The 21,565-nt window shown below is 37.8% G+C and overlaps 1 pseudogene; it reads left to right on the top strand.

Annotated features, from left to right (window-relative positions):
• Positions 1 to 8,230: 8,230 nt before the first annotated feature.
• LOC100721863 (RNA-binding protein FUS-like) lies at positions 8,231 to 9,936 on the top strand (annotated as a pseudogene).
• The last annotated feature ends 11,629 nt before the right edge of the window (positions 9,937 to 21,565 follow it).

A 21,565-nucleotide genomic window follows, 5' to 3' on the forward strand; every position in this document is an offset into this window, starting at 1 on the left:
TTTAAAAAAGAGTATCTTCCATGACATATGTATAAGTATGATATGTTGGTGTTTAAACTGAATACTATGTTGTATCGATACCTTGGTAAGTCTGTTCTAAATTATTTTCTGAAATGTATTTTTTTCTTATGCTTAAAAATTTAACCCAAATGTTGCTCTTCTGCAAAGATTTCTCTTATTGGGCATTTACTTTTCTTTGTACACTGCATAATGTTTTAACTATAAAGAGTGATCAAAATATGAAGCAAAGGTTTAAACTTTAAAAACCATGTTAAACAAAAGACACATTGCTATTAATCTCCCATCAAATATACTTTGAGGACACATTTCATCATTTGTTACAATTTCTGGAGAAGTTCTGAAAATCCTGTTTCCTAAATGTCTTTATGAAATGCAATACCAGATACATATACATATACATATACACATACACATACATGTACACATACACATAAACATACACATACACAAATATACGATTCTGCCAAATGCCATAAAATGGAAAGGCAGGCTGACAAAGATGGTAGTGTGTCTCCTTCCTCAGTATTCACCTGCTGTATCACCATACAACATCTGACTCTTCTGCTAAGGCAAATAAACTATAAAGTAAATGCTTTGAATGGATTTGGACATTAAAGTAGCCATGACAGCACAACTAAAGATCATCAAGAAAGGAAACTTCAATAACTGCTTCATAAAGGGGCAAGAAAAATTTAAAACATGTGCAAAGCAAAAGGCAGTGTTATGAGGAGTACAAATAAATAATGTATCTTTTAGTGAATATTTTAAAACCTTTTAATATGTTTTTTGTTTTTCTTTTTGATACTGGGGGTCAAACTCAGGACCTTGTGTTTTTCAGGAAAGCACTAGTGCTACTGAGCTATATCCCCAGCCTACAAATTTTAAAGTTCAGTGTAATTTCCAATGACACCATATGCATCTCTCTCCCTTATTAGACTGTACTCTTTAAAGCTACCATTAAAAGGCAGTCTTTAATTTTTCTTTCAACTTGGCATGGTATTTAGCTAGTTACTAATATGACCACTTTTAATAAATGCTTTCTAATAAGTATAAAAATGAAAGTTTGATATGTCAATATTAAAATATTTTACATGAAAATAAATCTCAGTCTCCTAGCTGAACTTCTAGTTTGCAGATGTTTGGGGAAAAAATTATGTTACCTTTAATTCTGTTTCATATTAATGCTTAGAACATCAACTTTCTACAAACTACATTTACTGTGAAGATTAGATGACATTCATTCATTATTTTCATGAAAAATATCAAAGGGATTTTTCTCAACCTAGCCAGTAAATTGCAAATATTAAAGCCTGGCTAATCTTTTCTAAGAACTAAAAGGACAGCAGTGGTGTCTAATGTTTTCTGTGACTAAGATTATGTTTTCTGCTGTTAAGAAAATCATATAGCCTATAATTATTTTTAAGTTCATAAAAACATTTACTGTAGTAAACAGAACCTGGAAATAGTAAATAAAAATGTCACTCTTTTCTTAGCACCACAAAATTTTTAATTTCTAAATTTCAGTCATATCAATATGGCATCATCAACTACTAGACTGTCATGAAAATGCAGTATTTAATCATTTCGTTTTAAATCATAATATGATATGTCTTACTAATTTTTTCAAAGAAAGTTATGTTCTTTGGGAACGTTCAACAGATTTTGCAGAGTTTCCAAAAGGATCATTGGAGACAGGTACAGTGAAAGCTTTTCAAGAAGGCCAAAATTATAGAACTAGGCTGGTAACTGGGAGTATTATTACAAAACTCTACACCAGACAGTAAACATCTTAGTTTAGTATTTGAAGCTTTTCTTGCATTTGATAGAGCATGGGGAATGGTATTACTGGGCTACTGATTTCAATGTTATTGCCTCTTGGAGGGCGAGAGGAGAAAGGAGAAGACGAAAAGGGAGTTAAGATGTGTTATTTGCATACAGCAACTCCCCAAAAAGAATGTAGTCATTATGTTCTGCAAACCAGTACTAATAAAACTTTTTAAGACATTAAAAAAGAACTGAGAAACCAGTGAGCATTAAAAAGATCATTGAGACCCTACAGTATTCCGTATTTAATAAGCAAGTTATGTTTTAAATTTTAAAAGATATTATTGGGTAAGGATAAGACATAAATATTTAATGTAATAAAAACTGATTTCTCAAAGGTAAATGTTAGGAAGTCCATCATAAAGATTTAGATTATAGACTCAATGTATATTATGGATTAATAGTTAATGTCTTTGTTACTAAGTTTTTTATACTTCATGGAATTTCTTAGAAAAAAAATATTTAAGTGCATATTTGTCACATGAACTTCAGCATTGTATTTGATCTAAATTTAGATTTTTGCATTACATTGTTGAGACTATGGCTGAAATAGTAGAATTGTGTATCTTTTATTTATTTGGAAAGCCTACATTTTAATAATAGAGAAAAACACAGGTCCAACAGAAGTCTATAGACATTTTACAACCTATATGAAATTGTGGAAAATTTATAACTCCTATTTTATAGCTTTTAATACTTATAGCCTTCTATTTTTCAAAATACATCTTTCATAACTTTCTTATATTCCTTATATACATCAGAAATTCTTACATATATTGTGTATTCAATATATGTTTGCTATATTATTGCTTGAAAAGATAATCCTGAGAAAAATATTTGCAATATAAACTGTAGAACATTATAAATCAACTATAAAAATAAATCAATATGGAATGTATCCATAGCTAAATACATATGATTATAAATTTTTTAATACATTATAACTAATACAAATATTCTGACATCAATAAAACCTGAGAAGTACATTTCAGAAATATCCATTGGTGATTTTGCTTTCAAAAGCAGTATGTAACACAATCTCATAGGTAATACTGAATTTGTGAGGAAAAAAAGATATGCACTGTCCTATGAAAACTATGCTTATTAATTCTTTTCAACTGTTTACACATGATGTCTGACTTGAATGTGTTAAAGCTCAGTTTGAGGTTAGTTGTGTGTGGGTAGGCATGCTTGCGTTCATGATATGTGCATGTATATTCTGTACATAAATATGTATTCATGTAAAGTTCATATTTTATATTTATATTCCTTTCTCCTATGTTAAGAATTTCTCTTAAGTCGTTTTTGATTAGTCAGCAGTTCATTGCTTGGACATGATATCCAACACTCACAATTTTCAAAAGGAAAGATTTAATTTGGTTCATATGTTCAATAATTTCATAGGATCCAATCTATAGATGATTTGCTCTAATGTCAAAAGCTGCCAAAGTCTTTAGACATGTTACTATACTGACATGATGTACAATCTGAAACATGTCATAAAATCATATTGTAGATATCCTCTGTTGAGCGCTACAGGAACAAAGCTGAAATTTATTGACATAGTTGAGATTAACACTGAATTTTTCTTTTTGAGACAGTCTTGCTATGTAGTTCAGGGTGGCGCAAAACTCACTATGTACTCAAGGATGGTCCCAAACTTACAGGATCTCCCTGCCTCAGCCTGGAATTATAGGCGTACACTGCACAATCGTCCTGCCAGCACCCTCTCCGAGATCCCTACCTGCCTGTGTAAGGGGTGCTGACAAAAATGAAGAAACATCAGAAATTAATCTAGTAATGCATAGAAGGGGACTAGCAGGTCAGTGCCTCAGGATGGGCAGACAAAGCCTCTCCCTCTGGCCCACTTTATTTTTTCTAGTGAGAAATGAGGGGGAGAGGGAGGGCATATTTCCTGGAACAGGGAGGAAGTAGTGGTGGAATGGGCAAGTTTAACATCATAAAAAAAAAAAAATTATGTTTCTTTCCTGCATGAGGTAATTATACTCTTTCTCTATGGTCCTCAGCAGATCTCATCCTCCCCTATGGCTTCCACAATCTCATTGATTATCAAGATTTCAGAGTGGCCGACAGAAAGTGGGGGTACTCTTCACTCTGAACAATCCCACAGGGCATAGGGAGGACATCCTCAGACACGCTCTGTTGGAGACCACTATGAAGTGGCTCTGAGCAGGATTTAAATTTTATTAATTGGCTTTCTATATTTATCTGTGAATCTGTCCTAGGCCCCTTGCCTGGCGATGGGAGCTGATTCATAGTAAGTGAACCTCTGTGAATCAATGGACCTGGCTGAGGCCTGTAGTGGCCTGTGAGGCCAGAGATACCTCAAAGGCCAAGATAAGGCCACAGCTGCATACACTCTGGCTCCAACCCCAATTAACAAGGTAGAGACTACAGCTGCAAAAATTACTCCTACAGGCTCACTTTTACCATGTCTTCATGATAAGACAGTGCTACTGAATTGACTTAAGACATCCTTGAAGTGACTCTCAAGGTCCTGCTCATTGACTGCACTTTCCTCATTTTCTCTGCCCCTTGTCCTTTATCCTAATATAAGTGGACTGACCCAGAAAATACTTTGTCTTTACACTCGAAGCTTTCAGCTTAATTAAAGGGTTTTGACCTTCCTGGAGTCCTACAAATCATACAATTTCTCACTTTTTATTTTACCTCTGGCATACACTCGTTTGGGAGATCGGGATCTAGGAGAAAACCCAATAATGCTCAGCAACAACATATAATCTGTGGTCCCCAACAAGTGCCTGAAAGAATTTTTAAAAGATGTAAAAGCAGTTATGCTCATCACAGAATGCAAAGCATCAGAAGACCATCATTAGTGTGAAAGGTTAGTTAAGGTATGCATTGACACAGAAATAAGTTAGTAAACAATTGTTTAGATAGTGCTAATATTTTATCTGCTCTGCAAATACCTGTCAAAATTTGAAATCTGATGGCATCATGGATTCTTTAAGATGATTACAGAATTATTCATTGATATTTAGAATTTTCACTATGAAAATGAGAATTCAAAGTAGAAATTCTTCAATATGAATTGGAATTTTCAAAAATTGTTCAAGAACCATGTGGAATCTATACTCCTAAATATAAGACATTATTTGTGGATCCAATAAGAAGTTATTGCTATGCAAAGAGTGAAACATAAGACACTGAAATATTGCATATGTAACATTTAATAAGGTGATTAATAAATTAATCAGAGAAATATAAAAGACTATATTTGATCTGTGAATCCAGTGAAGTTCTGAAACAATACAAGATGGTATTTGAAAAAATGAAAGTATAAAAATATCTTCCAGTTTTCTATAATTCAAAATTGGGAGGAATGTAGTATCTCTTAATAATAAAAACAATTCAAGAATACAATAAATATGAAATAACCTCTATCACCACATTTAATAATTCAGTTGTATACAATGCGATGGCATAACATCTAATTAATTTTGAAGCATAAACCAAATATTTGGGGGTTTTTGATACCAGGGATCAAACTCATGACTTCATGCTTTCCAGGCAGGTAAGTGCTTGTGCCACTGACTAAACTCCTGACCCTGTTGTTGTGTTTATACTAGGATTGAAATAGGATCTTCATATTAAGCCACATTGTTAGTCCTTGTTTTCTGCTTGTTTTGGTATGTTTGTTTGCTTAGTTTGATTTTCTAAGTACCATTTTTGAGACAGTGTCTTACTAAATTACCGGGGATGGATTCTGCTTTGTAATCCTCCTGACTCAGCCTCCTAGAGTGCTAAGAATGCAGGCAACCACATAGATTTTTTTTTACCAGTTAAAATATCTAACGCTCTATGTTTAAGAGAGAAATGATTGTATATTATTTTTCAATGGTAATATACTCAAACATATTTTTAATCGTCAGGCTTTTAAGAATTTATACAACAGATTACATCAACCGAATAATGTAAGCCACAAGTGTTTTTAATATGGGATACTTTGTCTTGATTTTCCTGAATCACTAACTTTATACAGAAATAAGATTTTCATTAAAGACAAAAGTAACTAGGCGACTATTCTTGATAATTGTCCTTCTGAACAACAGATAATTAAGTGACAATGAATGTTTAGGTATATATCGTCCTATATAATTACTTACTTATTAATTTATTTTCTGCACCACTTTATGAGACTCTTGAAGGATAAAATTGTGATCAGTTTCTGAAACTTTCTTGAAAAAATGAATACATGAATATATTTTAATGGAAATATTTTGGGAAAAAGTGATAAAATATATTTCAGTAATGACAATTGTCTGTTTCTCATTGTGATTTTTATCATAAGAAAATAAATTTGAAAATAGATTTATACTTTCCCTTTACCTAAAAACAGAAGAATAAATCAGATTAAAGTATGATATTTGGATACATTAGCATTCTGATCTGATAGTCAAGTATATCAATAACCTCACAAATACAGACTAATCTATAAGCCTTAACAAAATAGAGAAATCTCTGGCATAGTAACAGTGCCTTCCCAAGTTTCATCTTTCAGCTTCAGAAATACAAGTTTAAGGAATTACCCAGCAGAGCAGCGACATTTGCATCACAAACTATTTATTTTAACCCCTCAGAAAAAGATGCAATATCTAAATATTATCCAGAAAATTATGTCTTAGACTATATGTTCCACTTCCTAAATATGCTGCCGCTATGAGCATTCAGAGACAAGATCCCTTGCTTTTATGAAATATCATTTGTTTATACAGAATTCCAATTTCTTAAGAAAAAATGACCTGATCCTCTGTCTTTTTTTTTCTTTCCCTTAAGGCATATACCAAGTAAAGTGAATGAAATTATCTCAGGCTAACTACTTGGTATCCTTCCTTTCACCAACATTAAAATATTACATCATTTTATAGCTTTCAAATATCTACACTTCATAGAGAAAAATAACTCTTCTTTATAATGAGCTTCCATTGTCCCATAGGCTAGGAGGCAAGGAGTTTTCTTCTTATGTATGTTGCTTGGGTTCCCATGAAATATTATACTCATAAGATAGTGCATTTCTGTTTGAATTACGATATAGTTAAATACTCCAAAGCATTTGTAAGAATGCAAATGAATCTTTAGGTTTTCTCACTTTACATTTGACTCATAGATTCGTTACTGATTTCTAGAGCCCTCCTGTTACTTTGAGTGATGGGATCCAGGCCAGGTTCTTCGATTCTTGCACTCAGAAGCACTCAAAAGCAAACAGCAATTCATGAGCATCTTTGATTCTTATCAAATGTGGAAGCCAATGAATAAACAGCCAAGTGTATTAAGGTGATAGTGGCCTCCGAGTGAGCAGACGTGCACCTGTGAAAAGGAAAAGGCACGAGCACTGAGAATAACTGGTAGGGATTAAAATGTGACCCTAGCTCTGAGACACCTCACATGAAGGTCTTCTAGGACGTTATAGAGAGGATGTGGAGTCATCTCAGCCATGTCTGCTACACACATCCTTTCCCAGAATTCCTTTTGTTTTAACTGTGCATGTAAGGTGCAAGTCACATAGAGAAACTTTCAGTAAGCTCCAGGTGAAGTAATGTCACTGCAGTTCTTGCAGGCAGGTCTGGCGCACAGGTGCCCTGCTTTGCAAGTTTGGAATCTTCCAGGGCAGGTTTGGTAGTCTTGGCTTTTCTTGTTTCTGCTTCAAGGTAATGTAAGGCAAGAATTAGGGCTTTAACCCTGGGCTATTGTCCAAGTTTGGTTGAGTGAGGGCCATGAATAAGCAGTGAGTGCAGGGTAAGAGCTCCACAGCCCCAGTTATACTATCTATATTACAGTGTGGCTAGTCACCATTTGAATAGCATTTATGCAGCAATGTCATTTGGTTCCAAATTGTAAAGGAGGAAGTTGAACTTGCAAAGATTACTGTGGATAAATGTTTATAGTTTCACTAGGCTTATATTATTTGCTTAATTTTAACAGAAAAAGATCACTCAAAAAAAGTGCTTTTAAACTCTTATTAGGGTTTATGAAGTGCCAGGTAGTATATCTGACCCTCTTGAGTGCCGTTTTTCAGCAAAATGAGTGCTTGCTTGCACAAGTGCTCTGTGTGTACACAGAGCCTCTCCTCTCAGTGGATCCCATTTCCAATATGAATGGGCAATTATACTCTGCTACACAACAATTACAGCTTAATCTATCAAAATGTTTTTGAAACTTCTCCCTTGTTAGAAAATACAATGCCCGATTTTGTAGGATTTCTGCCAAATCCTTCATACCTATATAAAATGTTTGCCTTTAGTATGTTATAATTTAAACTAAACCCAGAGATGAAAAAATAAATTCAGACTATAGTTCTTCTCTAATAGATATATGGATAGGACTGCCTGTAAAAACTTGGTGTATGAGTTTGATTCTTGAGGTGTCAGTGCTGTGTGATACTGGAATCTCATTGCTTGTCAGCCTGTGTGCATGTGCGCAGACATGGCCTCAATCAACTCTACAACAAGCAACCCAGAGCTATGGAACCTACCCCACCCAGCCTGGGCAGGGCTAATCCCAACAGAGCAATCAGCCCGGTGGACAGCAGAGTTACAGTGGTTATGGCGAGAGATCAGACAGTTCAGGCTATGGCCAGAGAAGCTATGGTTCTTCTTACAGAAAGACTCAGAACACAGATCATGACACTCAGTCAAATCCCCAGGGCTATGGCTCCACTGGCAGCCATGGCACCAACCAGAGTTCCCAGTCATCTTCTGAGCAGCAGTCCTCTTAGCCTAGCTATGGTCAGCAGTCAGCTCCCAGCAGCACCTTGGGAAGTTATGGTGGCAGTTCTCAGAGCAGCAGCAATGGGCAGCCCCAGAGTGGGGGCTGTGGCCAACAGTTCAGCTATGGTTTTCAGGAGCAGAGCTATGGACAAGACTGAAGCTTCTATAATCCCCCTCAGTGCTGTGGACAACAGAAAAGTACAATAATAGCAGTGGAGAAGGTGGACGGGATTGTGGAAACAACTACGGCCAAGATCAGTCCTCCATGAGTGGTGGCCGTGGTTATGGCTGTTGGGACCAGAGTAATGGAGGCAGTGATGCTATAGGGGAGGCCAACAGGACTGTGGGGGCTGAGACAGAGGTGGTGGCTGTGGTTACAACTGGCTATGAAGCCAGAGATCAAGGAAGTAGCTGTGGACGTAGAGGCATCATGGATGGAAGTGACAGAAGTGGCCTCAATAAATGTTGGCCCTGGGGACCAAGGATCACATTACAATTATGAACAAGATCATTCAGATAACAGCACCATCTTTGTGCAGAGCCTGGGTGGGGACATTACAATCGAGTCTGATTTTTTTTTTTAATCAGTACCAGGGATTGAACTCACGGCTGCCTCCTTGCAAGGCATGTGCTTATGCTGCTGAGCTAAATCCCCAGCCCCTACAATCGAGTCTGTAGCTAATTTATTCAAGCAGATTGGTATTATTAAGACCAATAAGAAAACTGAGCAACTCATGACTAATTTACACACAGACAGGGAAGGGGGCAAGCTGAAGGGAGTGGTAATGGCATCATTTGATGAGACCTCATCTACTCAAGCTGTGATTGTGGTTTGATGGTAAAGAATTCTCCAGTAATCCTATTTTAAATTCTCCTTTGCTACCCATCAAGCAGACTTTAATCAAGGAGGTGGCAATGGCTGAGGAGGCTGAAGGATAGGAGGACCCATGGGTCATGGAAGAGGTGGCTGCACTGGTGGTAGCGGCCAGGAAGGATTCCCCAGTGGAGGTGGTGGTGGTGGAAGACCGCAGCAAGCTGGGGACCGGAAGTGTCCTAATCCTAAGTGTGAGAACGTTTTTTTGGAGAAATGCATACAACCAGTGTAACATCCCTAAACCATATGGCCCAGGAAGGGGTCCAGGATGCGCCCATACAGGGGTAACTATGGAGATGATCATAGTGGTGGCAGAGGAGGCTCTAATCGAGGTGGTTATTGGGGCCATGGAGGGGGTCCTGGGGATTCCAAGGGTGCCGAAATGGCAGGGACAGAGGCAGCTTTGGCCTTGGCAAGATGGATTCCAGGGGTAAGCACAGACAGGATCACAGGGTAAGGTCATATTAGTCTGATTCTGAAATTCGGAAACAACTTCTTCCCCTGTCCCAGTGTTACCTTGCTATTTTGTACTGATCATCCGTGGATTTTTTTGTGTTGGACTATGTAATTATAATCATAACTTGGTTCTCTTTAAAAACCATCATTTTAGTTTTTTTTTTTAATGGTACACTAGTATATACCAGTGTATAAAATACTTTATCTGCTCTAGCAGATATAAGATAATACACAAATTTTTAATTGGCCCCTGTGAAACCATGCTAACCTAATGATTGACTGAATTAAACCCACAAATTTTACCACCTATTTTAATCTTTATATTTACTTGTCATTAAATTTAAAAATAAAAAAATTATTTGAATGATGTGTTTGGAGTTCACAAAGAGTTTACAGTAAAAGCAATATGTAACTTGAAAGCATTTGAGTAAATCATTAACTCACTGAATAGACATTTAAGGCTCAAGATGTACTAAGACATATGTCTGGTATTAAGTACATACCAAGTAGAATGAACTATACATAATCCTGCCCTGAATGTACTTCTGACCTAATTTTAAAATATGAAACAACTGGGGCTGGGGATTTAACTCAGCGGCATAAGCACCTGCCTTGCAAGCAGGCGGTCATAAGTTTGATCTCCGGTACCAATAAAAAGAGAGAGAGAGAGAGAGAGAGAGAAAAAAAAAATATATATATATATATATATATATATATCAACGTACATTTCCCAGATATTTGTTTACTAAGCTATGAGACTGTTCTCCTTTTTCTGAGGATGCTCTCTGCTCTAGTCTGCTGATGGAACCTTTTGCCTTTATTTGTTTGGTGTTTCCTGTGGTCAGCGTTTGATTTTCTGGGTTGAATAGTATTGTCCTATACAGAATTTAAAAAGAACTCTGAGCAGAAGACTTTCACAATCTGCCTAGTTGAGCTTCCTGAACCTAGTAAGTGTTCAGAAATCTCAGTGTATTCTAACGATGTCTGCTTACTCATTACTGCTACATTCAGTTTGTATTTTCCCAGCTTCCCGGGAGCTATTTCAGACAAATAATCTAGAAATACATTGAAAATTTAAAATTCATGGAAGGAAGGCTTTATTTTAACCATTATTATGAAACAGTTTCAAATTCGATTTCTTTGTTTCTCCCTTAAAAAGTACATGTAAGTTTTTCCTTGACGATTCAGTGTACCGTGAACTTTACTTTCTGTGTCAAACTGTATAATATAACATAGTTTCTTTCACAATTCTCAGCTATCATTCTTAGCTATCAATATTTATTCTTTTTTATCTTATTGACTTTATATATAATTTAAATTGTGGAAAGTTTCTCAAAGTTTGTGAATTTACAGATATTCAAGGTAAAGATAGCTCTGGATTAAATATCTACTTATTTTGGAGTCATAAAATACAGTAGTACTGGAAAACAATTTCATAGTGTTAGATATGCCTGAGAGTACTTAAATTTGACCTCTGAGTAAATTAAAAATTATACTATTTGGAAAAGAATTAGTGTCTTCTAATTTATACTTGGAATAAAATGTCTATATATGAACTAGGAGAGATAACATTGATTTTCCCATTTGTCATATCTTTAAGTAGGAAATTATTAAGATCCCATTGTCAAAGAACAAAGACAGAGAAGATTCCCCAGAAAAGAGAAGGAGAGTCTAGACTTACCCAACCTGTGGGAAATGTTTTACACTCACTGACTTGTGTAACAAAATAAAAGGAGTTTCAAGGCGCATCTATGAGAGGCATGAACAGCTTTATTAGGCAGAGTTTTAAAAGAGACTGAGTCCAGATCCTAAAGAGAGAGAGAGGGGCCTTGTGACCACGAGTTGGGTATACTATGTGGATTTCTGACCAGAAATCCATGGAAAGAGAGGACTTAATTAACAAGTGACAGGAAGTGGCCCATCCTGCAGGTGGAGAGTGACGGCCCACTGGAAAGGCCATCACACAGGAAAAGGATGGACAGATCCTAGGTGGAAAAGTAAAAGCCCATTCCATAGGCGAGAAGCACATATATGGATGAAAATCTTGGGTGCAGACGTAGGTATTTTCAAGAACTGTAGGGGGGGAAAGTTTTTGAATGACTTTCTAGAAGAGAAAGACTGTAATAAATTTAGACCTGAAGCTACAGTTTTTCTTTAGAGTTTTTAAATCATGACTTTCCCTATCTTCCTTCGGTCAATATTTACCTATTTTATTCTTCTAGTACAATAGCACATTCAGGGGCATGGGTTCATCATCCCTTGGCCGTCTATCTGAACTTGGTTATGTTTCCCTCACCCAAAGAGAAACAGAAATAAAATAATGAATATCTCAAAATTTTCTGAACTCCAGGCCACAGCACATGAATGTCAGATCCCATAGCTATGATCAATAGTAACCTTTTCCCCACTTGAATTTAATTAATAGTTCATTCAGGGAGACAGCATGTCATGCGTCTGATTAAAACCGAGTGAGCTATGGAAGAATCATGCACACTGAACACCCCCTGACATGACTCAGAACGCTGTCAATCTTTTCTGTCAGTCATATCCTGAGAGATCCAGTGAGAGGCATGGGGGCGGGGGGGTGCACATTTTTAAATCTGAAAACTGAATCACCTTCTTTCTCCCTATTCTCCCACATGCCCCTCCATCACTTTTATTCTCATTCATACCACATTTTTGTTTTTGCTAGAACAAACCTACCCTCCCGGACAACACCTTCCGCATTAATTTCAGTAAATGTATTATTTTTTTCTTTTACCATTGGATACATTCTTGCAATTCTTTGCTTCACATGCACAAGGATCTGGAATTATCTCTTGGATCCAACTCACATCATATCTTTCTTGGTCAGCCCATGCAAGAAACAACAACCAGAAGAGAAAGCCCAGCCAAGAAAAAATCTAAGTCCCTTTGGGGGAGAAATTTTCACTTCTCTTCTCTTCTCTTCTCTTCTCTTCTCTTCTCTTCTCTTCTCTTCTCTTCTCTTCTCTTCTCTTCTCTTCTCTTCTCCTCTTCTCTTCTCTTCTCTTCTTTTTCCTATAAGTGACAGAGAATATTTTTTGTGGGCACAAGACAAACAGCTTATCACCAGCAGTATTGTTCACCACAATAGACAAGTCTCCAGCTGTGGAGCAAGGAGTTTTGACCTTCATTTAGGGTGGGAGGGCTACCATGCAGCCATTGGGGTTTATTTGTTTGCACGTGTTGTTAAGCTTGGTCCTTTTAGCCAGTGGCTGGCATTTCCTGTGTCTCTTTGGGGATGGAACTGAGCTGAGCCAAGTCCAGGTGCCTGACAAGTGTCACAGCTTGTGCAGGCCTTCAGATCCCAGACTTGCTGACATGGAGAGATCTTACTCCAAGCCAGGGCCACCACCATGTTAGCTCACACTGGGTCAGGGTGCTTTGAACAGGAGAGGGTTCCCCAAATTGCTTCCTTGATCTTTCTTTTGGGACTAAGGTGTGTGCAATGGTGTATTTGATGCCGTGGTTTCATTCTGGGGGGACAGTTAGGAGTATGGATTTCAGTGGCCACTTGATTAGTGTCTACAGTTATTTGTATTACCCAGTAGAGTCTACGGGTTCTTCCCAACTTGCTATCCTTCTGAGGATTGTGTTTCTTCCCTGTGTGTCCCCTGGGATAGCTCCAATCCTCTTGCGGTTGCTTCCTTCCTCCTAAAGCTTTTATCTGTCAAAAAACATCACATTCATTGGCTTTTTTTTCTGGGGCTGGTTAAAAGGAAAGGTAAAGATTCGGAGGGTAGAGTTCTAGCTTATTGCTCCACCATGGGAACAGGGAAGGAAACTTGTGGTGCTTTGTGATTTAAAAACCCACTTATGGGTGGAGCCAGGATACGATGTAGTGACAGGAAAGTGCTTCTCTCTCTCTTGCCGGTTCACACTTGCTGTTTGCAGCAGCCTTGAATGGCTGCCCTGCCATGCTATGCTGTGTCTTTGGGGATGGAGCTAAGCTGAGCCAAGTCCAAGTGCCTGACACCTGGACTGGACTGGAAGTGGACTGAAACCTCCAACAACTGTAAGAAATAAGCCTTTCCTTCCCTAATTTTGGGGATCAGGTATTTTGTCTCAACAATGAGAGTAAAAAGTAACTAAGACAGATGACATGGCAGCTATTTCAAGGATGGCAGGACATATCGTGGAGGCCATTTGGGATTTATTATTCTTCTGAAGTCTTTTATTGTGTTTATTGTTTTATTTTTACTGATTCTATTCTGCTCTGTTTGTTTGATTTTTAGTATGTCTGAAGATATCTGCAGCTGTTTTGAAGACAGCAGAAGGCATTATAAGCCATTGTTGATTTCCCATCGTTTTGAAGTCCTGGGTCATTTGTACTGGTTAGTTTTTTTTTTTTTTTTTTTTTTTTTTTTTTTTTTTTTTGTCTTTTTCGTTTTTACCGGTACCAGGGATCGAACTCACGACTGCCTGCTTGCAAGGCAGGCGCTTATGCCGCTGAGCGTACTGGTTAGTTTTGATTGGCTTTGTTCTGTTTTGCTTTGTTTGGTTTTATTCTCTTTAAAATAAAAATAAATAAGTAACTAAATAAAAGTGTATGGATTCATGGTGCTGAGGTGGCTGTCCCAGCCCTTCACATCTGTCATTCTGCTGGGTCCCAGACCCTGTCCATGGATATCTCTTCCTGGATTTATTTCTCTAATATTACCTCTCTTCCTCTTTCTATTATACTTGGTTTCAGTATTATCACAAAGCTTAGGGCTCAAGTTCATGCTTTGTCTAGAAAGATGTATAACCTGTGATTGCTAACTGAATTTTCATTGTGAAGGTTTTACTTGCATGACTTTTCATTGTGGAGTTTTCATTTGTCAGACAGCTTGTCTCCTTTTCTGTTATGAGCCAGGAAAAATACAGGAAATCAGGAACAGAGGAAGCAGTTGTGGAGGTGTGAGATTCCTATACAAGGGCTCAGATTTTAAAACCAGGTCCTTCTCAGACAGTGGCAATGGATGCTAAATAACTCTCCTTTTTCCCCTAGAGACATGCACTATCCTCTGTTCTTCGACTGCCACCTACTGGCCTATGCTGGGACATGACTGAGGGCCATTTGTTAAATCACTTAACCTGTCACTCAGGGGTCCCAAGAGGCATTCCTGCAAAAAGATTATCAGGTCTTTATTGGGGCTCCCAGTGGAAATGTGTTTAACATCTCTCCTTAGACAGGCATACTGTGACATTAAGTGGATTTATATCTGGCTGGAGGCTTTCAACCAGAAGGTTATTCCAGTTCTGTAGTCCCTGAACAGAAGATGGGCTGTGGCCATAGAGGGAGATCCAAAGGTCCAAAAGAAAGTGGTACTGCTACCCATAGGAGGCCAAAGTGGAGGTCAAATTATCTTAGAACAATTTTTTATTAGTCAATCAGCTCCAGATATTAAGAGAAAACTCCAGAGATTCCATAAAGACCTACAAGCTGAGGGAAGTCAATTAGTTGTTGTGTCTTACTTGATTTTTATTAACTGTGATGCAGTAGAGGATAAATGGGAACAGACCAAGGAACAAATACAGCCTAAAGTCATGTCTTTATTAATTTATAAGGCTCCTGATGTAGTCTGCAGCACCAAGGAGAATCAAGGTCATTCAGAGTGAAGGAAACCAGAGTGCTTTGAGTGCCAGCAACCAGGACAGTGGGTAAAGGAGTGGCCTCTAAAGCCATGGAGTACATATGGGCCTATCAGATCATGGAGAAGGACCCTTGGCATCTGAGGAGGGACTTCTGTCATTCCTGAAGGGGATGAAGTCAGCAGTCACCATGACCACCAGGGAAGAGTGCCCAGCCACTGGATGCTGGTGCCCAAGGTGGCATCCATGGCTCCCACACAGAAATATCCTATCACCTTGCAGAAAGCCTCAGGGGACTCTAGATGTAGTAAGCAAACTATTTTCCTTTGCAATACTGAAGTGTCTTACTAAATTTTAATCTATCGGAGTGAGTTATTATCCCATTCTTCAATTGTATGCTTTGAAGCAGTCAACCAGGAAACTTTCCATACTTCATTCAGAACTGGAAGTTGAAGGTTTCCTTCTCCAAAATGTCTTCATGGTACAACTGAAATGCCCCATACCTTTAACTAGAAGAGATGTATTCTACCAAGTCAGGACCACTTGTCATTCAAACCTTTGGCAACCCATGACCCAGTTCCCAGAGACCTGGTCAAACTGAACGCTCTTGACCAAATTTCTCTACCAGGAATTGAGCCTAAGCCTGGTATGTTGGCACTCTAGGGAGGACAGTCAAAGGGTGCTATAGTAGTCACTGAGCTTAAGACCCTTAAGTAATAATCAATATTAAGCCCTAATCAATACAGTCACAAGGAGAGTATCAACCTAAGAAAAAGGCTAGGCAGGAGCAAACCTCATTGTTGATAAATTTTTGGCTACAGAGTTGCTGCTTTCATGCCACTTCTAGTTCAACATATCAGTTTTACTAATAGTTAAACCATCAGGAGAATTCAGCCTAGAATAATATCTCAAAGCTGTGACTGAGGCCATGGGACCCTTAACAACAGACCCATACACCCTCCAAGTACAGATCCCAGGAGACATCACTTGGCTCTCTGGCCTTGATCTCAAAGATGCCTCCTTTTGTATCCCCGTGGTGCCTAGATCCCAATAATAGTTTGCCTTTGAGTGGCAAGATCCCAAACAGGACTTTGACAACAAAATGCTTGGACTATTTTACCTCAGGGTTTTAAAGATAACCCCCATCTCTTTACATAGGTTTTAGCTCAAGAATTAATCGATGAGAAGGAGGATTATGACAGTACATAAATAACCTCCTAATTTGTAGCCCCACCAAGGAATTATCTGATACAAACACCATTAAGAGTCTAAATTTTCAAACAAAAAAAAAAGAGTTGCAAAATGTCCTAACATAAGGCCCAGATTTCTCAGCTAAATGTGATCTATCTGCGGCATGAGGAAAGAAGCAAGTATTCTCAAGAAAACAGGAAATCTGTCACTTGGGTCCTCCAGAGCCTAATAGCTGCTGTGGAGCTTTATGAGAATGACAGGTGCCTGCCACATATACATACTCCCTTTTGGAGTAACAGCCAAACCTTTATGTGAGACAGTTTGAAGACTAGAAATGAACCCTTAAAATTGACCATTGTCACCCAAAGGTCTTTCCATGCTTCTTCCAGGGGGCACCCATGTTTGTCTTTTTCTCTTTTTGTGACTGAAATATGAGGCAGCCACTTGAGTGCTAACGGAGTATACAGGCCATGAAAACCAAACACCTGCCTACTTTTCCAAATGGCTACATGAGGTGACACAGGGCTGGCCTAGCTGTCAATAATTAATAGCCACTATGGCACCCTTAGTTCAGGAAGCTCTGAAGATAACACTGACACAAAATCTCTTAGTTTTAACCTTACACGAGGATAAGGGTCGGTTAAAGCTCAGGAGTAATTTGTGCATGACTGGAGAAAGGATAGCTAAATATCAGGCCATCGTATTGGAAATCCAGATATCTGTCTTCAGTCTTGGAAAAGCCCAAGCCCAGTTATCCCCCTTGTAACTAACCAGCAGGTAGAACATAAACATGAGAAAATCATTGCCCAGAATTACACAGGTCACCAAAATCTGGAGGAACAGCCACGGGTAGAGTACCTGGCACATGGTTCATGGATTGCAGTACTTTGTAAAGAACACCGTTACCAAGTGGGTTATGCTTTAATGAGAAGACTCCCTCATGGGACCTCAGTTCAAAGGACAGAATGTGTTGGCCTCATTTGGGCTGTTCAACTTGCCTAAGACAAAAAGGTCAATATACATGCTGACCTCATGCTTACATTTCTGGTTCAATATAGGCACACAGTTACCTGGAAAGAAACAGGCCTTTTGACTAGTCATCAGTCAATGATGGAGCCAATAAAACATGGACAAAAGAGCCTTCATCTCCTTGAGGCAATAAATCTCTCAACTGAGGTAGCAGCCAGCCCTTGCAGGGAACATCAGAGCACCTTGGGTTCTCCCACGTTAATTCTCAGACATGCTCAGCTGCCATGCAGGCTGCTCTCTAAAATAATCCCGGTGCATCAGAGGCTCTTTACATTGTCCCATTTCAGGATTTTTACTTAGATCCAGGATGCTGTGCAACAGAGCTTAAAATGATTGGTGATTGGTCCCACACAGGAAAGATGGCACCTCTATTCAGCAGGAAGTTGCCATGAAAGATGAACATTCCTCTTTCCGTGTCCCTTAAAGATCTTGGGGGAATCAGATTTTTCAGGGAAATAGTACAGATAGAACTTCTGGGACTATGGGATCAATCCCTCTATCCACCTGAATTGCATAACACTCCAGTGCCAATCTTGCTTCTGCTGGCCTAAAAGAAGAAAGAAATAAGACTAACATGTTCTCAGGAAATCTCTAAAGTTCCAGGCTCAAGCACATGGATGTCAACCCCATGGTAACCTAGAGTAACCCTTTCTCTACTTGAATTTCATTAACAGTTCACACACATGACATGCATGTAGTTAAAATGGAGTGAATTGTGAGAAAGTCATCCTCCCTGGATGCCCTGAGATGACTCACACTGTCCATTATTTCCATCAGTCATAACCAGAAAGAACCAATGAGAAAGAACCAAAAAGCACTTGTAAACACAGAAGCCTGATGTGTCTTCTTCCTCCCTACTCCCTTGCCATTCTGGCATTATCTTTCCAGTGCCACCTGTGTTGATGGGAGCAGGAACACGTACTACGTGAGCACACTTTTCCCCCTAACTTCAATAAATGTGCTGCTTTTTCTTTTATTATCAAATGTGATAAGATCATTTTTTTGCTTGGCATACACAGCAATCTTGAATCTGTCTCTCTACTCCAATACACACTATATCATTACCTCACTACTATTATGTACTTGAATCTTTGGGGAGCAATAATAGAATGTTTTAAAGGTTTGATGTGTTAACAGAAATTGCTGACTGCAACTCATTAGAAAGGAGGTAGCTAGAAGATAAGTGTGTCAAGGCTTACATATTTTGATTTTCGTTTCATGCTAAACTGTAAATATACATATGAGAACTTGATTGTGGAAAAAGAAATCAAAATGAAAATGGTCACCTTAGGGAATAGATAATGATTTTTAACACAATGTATATGATAATAATAAACAAAATGAAGTTCATAAACAGTTTTGGTCCAACACATAAAGAATTTGATGCCAAATTATGAAGATTAAAATTTTACCTGTTATTAATAGGCTTTTATGAAAGATTTTATAAAATCATACTTGTGTTCTGCAAACAAATTCTGAAGATAATGTATCAATTAAATATTATTCAATGGATGTATGTATTATTAACTGAATAGCAATTGATAAATGTTAATGTTCATTCTTTAATTATATATTACTGCTTTAAAAATACATCTTACATATTTTCAGTAAGATTCTTTTCTGCCATGTACCGACATGGGAAATCTTTAATAGCTGCTGGCAGTGTAATCACTAACAAAAGGCAGGCATCCATAAAATGCATGTCTTTTTTGATTTCCCTGAGTCTCAGGTAGGTGGTAATTTCATATTATTTCTCAGAAAAGCCTGCTTAAAGTGTTTATGAACTTGCCATATGGTATTTAAAACCTGAAGTCAAAGGGTGCTAGTAATTGTGTAGACAGACAGACCCAGTGCCTGCTGGTTAATGTTGTTCTCCATTCTGAGACCATGGAGATTTCTTTGTGTGCCAAAAATTGAAGCCAAAGTATCTTAATATTTGACTCAGTCTACGCGTCTAATCAACTGTAGAAACCAAAAGTTGCATTAAAGCCTGTAGTCATTTTTCCTCCGCAAGAAATACACACTGAATATACTTTTTCCAAATCTAATCCATACTAGAATGCTTCTGAGTTAATTTACGTAGTGATGTATATTCATGTGTTTCATTATCTTCACTGATTATTTGCAGGTGTCAATGAATGAGAAGCCAGGGAATTGGTCCATTTGGCTTAGAATAAATATTGAAATGACTTGAAAAAGTTATCATAAATGTGCCACATAATTTTAAAAAGAAAAATATAAATATTTGTATAATTCCGTAAAATTATCTCTCTACAACAAAGATTAAACATGCAAAAACTACAGAACCTGTTTTCATCACTGGATAAAAGAAATCTGTAATGGAAGATAGTATAAGATTATGGAATTCACTTTCTTCCCTCATGAATAGAAAATACATTTACATTATGTCATATGAAATTATTGAACAGCTGCTTGGAAAGAGAGAAAAACAAGAACACTAGCCTGCCAATGAGATGCAGTGCCGATATGAGATTAGATGCATGGAGTAAATAGAAATGGCATTCAGCAAAGGTGATAAGCAATCAAGTAAAGACCAAAGTGAGATGCTCTGACCTTATATTTAGCATCCGTGCCAAATTAGCATAGCTGTGCAGTGTACTAGAAAATTAAGTGGAAAAAAGAACAAAGTAAGTGTAAAATCAAAGCAGAAGTTGTACATGTTTGGAATATCTAAAATAATTATGCTCTATTTCATATCCAGAGGGCTACACTATGGTCAGCTCATTTTTTTCACAGGGAGCCACAGGTTCAAAGAAAATACTATGAGCTTGACCTGTACTAATTAAACAGAAGCAGTTTACTCTCCCCGGGTCTTGGCCTAGATGAGTCTGAGTGGTCTCAGGGTAAAGAGGTGAAACAAAGACCCTTAGATTCATTCATTATGCTACTCTCATTTTCTTTTCTGCTCCGCCACAGTTCATTAACTCAGCAAGTTTCATTTCCACATACCACAAGAGACCAGTGTGCCCAGTTCAACATGCACGGCTCTTGTGATTTTCCAGATAGCTGCAGAGATAGAAGAGCAGTGAGATAAATCAGTCTTCTGCACTCTATTACTTGACTAGGATGCTAATCATTTCTTAAGAGCATATAAATGAATTTGCTGCATACCCTGAAGCTTTCTGGAGTAAGTTATTTGAGCAGAAGTAATTGATTCCGAGAGAAGCAAGGAGCAAGATTCATTCAATTTGTCATTTAGTCTCAACTTTAAATCAAAGCTATCCAGACAAGTGAAAAGAAAATAAACATCTTTTTTTTTTCATCAAATATTGGATCCCACATTCAAATCTGTTCACATATTAAAAGAACCAATGGCTATCCTTCTGTTGCACACACACAGAAAGATATATTAGAAAGCCCTTAGCAGACTGCCACCTGTTCTCTTGCAGCTGGTTTCTATTAAAAAAAAAATCAATAATGACTTATCTTTCCCAGAGACCTAATATACAGTGAAGTTCTCAAGAAGCCACCTACCAAGAAAGCATAAACTTATTCTGTCCATCTGTATCATTTTTAAAGAAAAGTTTAGCTAACCACAGCCAGTGATTCTCAGTGGGAATCATAGGAACTATTTACATCTAGAAAGAAGGTCGGACTAACCCAGTTTGCAAGGGGTCCCCACTAGCATCCAACTCTCCATAGCCTTAAGTTTTATTCATGCTGCTATTGCTTCTTTAGATGAATTTCAAGTGAGTTTGAAAGTGAAAAAGGTAGAGATTATCTCCATATTCAAACACCATTTATTTTGTAAATGTAAAAAGCAGTGTAATTGTCATGACTAGGAAATACTGTAGAACTGAATACC

Source organism: Cavia porcellus, unplaced genomic scaffold (assembly GCF_034190915.1).
Source record: "Cavia porcellus strain 051 isolate PalLab524CR breed Dunkin Hartley unplaced genomic scaffold, mCavPor4.1 scaffold_1, whole genome shotgun sequence".
Lineage (NCBI taxonomy): Eukaryota > Metazoa > Chordata > Mammalia > Rodentia > Caviidae > Cavia > Cavia porcellus.